Source organism: Anopheles arabiensis, chromosome X (assembly GCF_016920715.1).
Source record: "Anopheles arabiensis isolate DONGOLA chromosome X, AaraD3, whole genome shotgun sequence".
Taxonomy (NCBI): Eukaryota; Metazoa; Arthropoda; class Insecta; order Diptera; family Culicidae; genus Anopheles; species Anopheles arabiensis.
This window is the reverse complement of record NC_053519.1, coordinates 1043410-1048007: the sequence shown is the minus strand read 5'-3', so window position 1 is coordinate 1048007 and position 4598 is coordinate 1043410.

The following is a 4598-nucleotide window of genomic DNA, read 5'->3' as shown; positions in this document are numbered from 1 at the left end:
TTCCCCCCTCCCATTGTATCGAGCTAGCTCCCCAAAACAGTGCCCCGAAGGTGGACGAAACCCGTGAGGGCGCTTCCTGTTTCGGTGGAAACGCATCCGGGCGTAGTTCCTTTGCCTCCAACAGTCTGCAAAACCCACAAACCCCGACCAAACAATATACCTCACTACAGAGCAAACTTTTGGACAAACCACACACACACACACACACACACACACAAACAATTAAGATCCTGACTCGTGCTGCTTCGATTGCCGATCGTTCACGAGCAGCAAGAGCAGCGAGCAACAAATCGAGCACATTTTTTTTAATACGAGGGCAGTATTTAGTTGATACGTTTCTAGGAGCATAGCATTAGGGCATCAGTTTTATGGAAACACACGCGCACACACACGCACGCACGCACGCATAGAGAGCCACAGTTAGAGCCGCACAGGGGCACAGGTGTCACGTGGTGGTAGTAATGGTGCTCGCGCGCAGTGGTGATGGGGATATTAAAAAATGGCTTTTTTTTTGGAGCAAAACACATCGGTCAAGGACATTTTATGCCTCAACATGGTGCTAACGGGGGAGGGGGGGGAAACAGTGGGATGCTTGCCAATAGGAAAGGAAGAAAAAAAGAAGAAAAAAAAACAAAAAAAAACAAAAGCACGGTTTTAGCTGGCCCGCCCGGGGCAGGGGTTTGCTGCTTAATTTAATTAATTTATTGCACGTATATTTATTTATTGAACAAATATTTATTTATTTTTTCACCCATTCGAACGCTGCCTCTGCGCGACTGCCGACGGCGGAGGGGGAAACAGCCTGGCAGCACATTATTTATTTATTTATTTACTTAAACACTGACGTAACGAGCGGAGGCGCCTCCGCTATGCCTACCTCTTACTACCTTACGCTGCTTCCAACGCGGCCCGCTCTGTCGCGCGCCCTTTCCGTGGCGGTGCAGGTGACATTTTAGAAATGTCACTGGGCCGCCATTTTTTTTTTTTGTTTTGTTTCACTACAACCACCTCCTGTGTCTGTTCTAAGAGAGAAGGGGTGCGTACCACAAACACATGTACGAGGTAGTCAACGCCATAGATTCGTCACAACATCACACTAGCAGAAGCAATACAAAAAATAAAAGTAATAAAAAAAAAACATACTCTTAACAACATGCCAATTCGCTCAGACACTGTCAGACTGATCGTTAGTCGATCCGGGGCTAATACTAATATTGCGATACAACACAGGCAGCACGCACACTCTTACATCCTTCCGCTAACGTACAAGGTGGCGTGAGCGTAAAACAACAACAACAACAAAAACCAACAGACTTTTAATCTTTAGTATCCTTATACACTCTTATTCTACTTTGTACTGAGACAATCATATTACATTTACACGCTGATATATATATAGAGAGAGAGAGAAAATGAGGGAAGGAATCGCCATAGGCGTTCTTCGTAGCACGTAACGTTTTATCTTTACACGATCCCGTGTCAGCAGTGCCGTCCTTGACTTGATAGCGTCTGGTACGGGATACTTCATGCATAAGTAATACACAGCCGAGCCGAGCAGTAAGCCGGGATATAGTGAGCTAATGAGATTAGTAAAGCCCACGCACCGCTGCCACACCCGACGCCCGCGATCGTTTGCCTACGGTGTGGTGGCTGCGGCGGTTTCAGTAGCTTAGTAGTTTTAGTAGCGCCGGGAGAGGGGGGAAGGGAAGTGGGAGCGGGCAAGTTTAGCTGTTGTAAAATGTATCATATTACAGGCACCGGTGGAACAGGCACGAGCCCGTGCGCCTATTTGTGTGTGTGTGTGTGTGTGTGTGCGTGTGTGTCGGAGTGCGTGTGGGCGTGTGGGAAAAGAAGCGGAGGTTTGAGATGCGTTGTGCCGCGGGGAGGGGTGAAGCAGGCGCCACACAGTTTGGTCTTTTTTGCCCGCCCCGTTTCCTGCTTTCCGTTGCGGGAAGAAGGGCTCCGTTACACACGCTCGGTGTAATGGCCGGTGTAAGGGCGCGCGGTAAAAGCTGTACACGCGTTCACGCGCTACGCGTTTAATTTTAACTCCGTATCACATTAGTATCAGTATGAAGCAAAATAAAGATATTCATAATGGCAATAAAAAATGAATTACAAAAAAAAATGGTGCTTTGGTTGTTTGTTTGCTTTCTTGTCTGACCGTTTATCCGAACACAAACACCTGTACCTTGCGTATCGTGCTGCTTAGAAACATGGGCCGGTAGTGTCATTGATAGCAGCGCTCGCTTGCACAAGCCCGGTTGCGTGTGGATTCTCAACATTCTCCCAACCGAAGTTGATTCGATGCGATGGCAAGGTAAAAAATAGTAATGGAAGGCAAAAGGTTGTATGTAAAGACCGAACACCATGCAGCAGTACGGATTCCCTGGGAAGCTGGATACGGCTGTTGAGGGCCACTATGGACGGGGTGTAGTGCAAGGTGAGAGTGACGAACATGCTTTCGGAATCGATCGAATCTCACCGTGGTCTACGTGATAGAGCCCGACTCGGAGGCAGAGTATCAGTTGACGGCGACGATCTCGAGGTGGTAGAGGAGTTCTGCTACCTTGGTACGATCGTAACTTAGGACAACAACGAAACCAGCGAAATCCGAAGGCACATTGTTCAGGGAAGTCGTGCCTACTACGGGCTCCACAAACTCATGCCATCCAAAAGACTCCAGCAACACACGAAATGCGCCATATATCGCACACTGATTCCTCCGGTAGTCCTCTACGGGTAAGATTCTTGGACTATGCTGACGGAGGACGCCAATGCACTCGCCATTTTCGAACGGCGGGTGCTAAGGACTATCTTTGGCGGTGTGTACGAGCAGGGCGTATGGAGAAGGAGGATGAACCACGGGCTAGCAGAGCTGTTTGGCGGTGCTGATATCCTGACGGTCATCAAAGCCGGAAGGATACGATGGCTGGGACACGTGATGAGGATGCCGGACTCATGCCCCACCAGGAGGGTGCTCGTCAGCGACCCATTCGGCACGAGGCGTAGACGAGCACAGCGAGCTCGTTGGCTGGATCAGGTGGAGTCGAACCTGTCGGAGATCGGATGCAGCCGTGATTGGAGGACTGCAGCCCAGGACCGAGTTTCCTGGAAACGGATTGGCGACCTGGTCATGTCTACTAGACGTGCTTGTACATGAGCAGGCCAAGAAGAAGAAGAAACACCGAACAACCGTCGGGAAAGATGAACGACACTTGTAATAAATGCATAGTGAAAGTAAGTATTTCATAACTCAACAATGTAACATTGCAAAGAGAAAGTGTTATAGTATGATGAAAATACATATGAGCGCATGTTTTGTATGATATCTGCAAAAATGATTGATTTAATGAACAAAACAAAATTTTCAACCGTGTCTAATTTGGCCACTAAAGATCTAAAGCTTTGTTTGCATTTTTATTAATAGGTAAGGAGCAGATGTCATCAAATTCTCTTAAGTAAGTGTCATTAGCCGGTCTCGTAGTACAGTCGTCAACTCGTACGACTTAACAACATGCCCGTCTGAGGGTTCAATCCCCAAATAGTCCGCGCCGCCATACGTAGGACTGACTATCCTGCTATGGGGGGGAAACAATTAGTCACTGAAAGCCAAGCCCACAAGTGGGTACAGGCAGGCCTTGACCGACATCGGTTGTTGAGCCAAAGAAGAAGAAGAAGAAGTGTCATTCGAAGACATGGACCATCCAACAACTAGAGAGAGCATTGAAATGTGCGAGAAACCAAAACACTGGTTAAAATAGCACGCACACGTTACACTACTACTCAGACGACGCTAATGAGGCACTTCACGGGACCCAATATCTTGCCACAACTTGAACCACTTAGTCAACCAAAAGGAAGAGGCATTTATACGACCTCATGCAGGAATAGATAAGAGATTCTGTGGGATTACAGATATCAAAATGTTGAGTTTTGACTGCGTGGCAAAATTAACCTGAAGGACCTTATTGCAAGACCCAACACACTTGCTGGGATCGTGGCTATGAGTAGCTTCCTAATGAGTGGTTCCTAAACTGTTCTTCTGTAAGCTGGAGCACCGTCAGCTGTTAGTGCCCGATAGAAGAAAACAATGGATCTCAAGATCCCAAGATCATCTAATATCATTCAATAAGTTATGCAACAGAAGACACAAATGACCGTAGTTGAGAGCAAAATGATATCCAGTTTCTCAGATGAGAAATAATGAGATGCCAACCAAAAAAAAAAACCTCCTCATGAAAAAAAGTATTTTCTCCCAAAATCATTTCTTTCTAGCGAGCGATACCGATGGGCAGAAACCACGAAAACATTCCGAGTTACCTCACGCGAACGTTCGCTTACCAACTGGTGCGCCAGGTCATGGGCAAGCTGTACAAATGTTACCGTTCCGCTGCTCTGCAGTATGCTGTTCTAGTCGCTGCATAGAAACACTTTTCGTGCACTAAATTCATGCGGTTGTTATTATTATTCTTATTATTTATTCATTTTTTGCAACCCGACCGATCCCTCTGCCCACTCGTATATCTGGGTTTCAAGCTGTATGGCGCACATTGTGGCGCAGAGCGTGCTGATCCAGATGGACGACCTGCAACCAG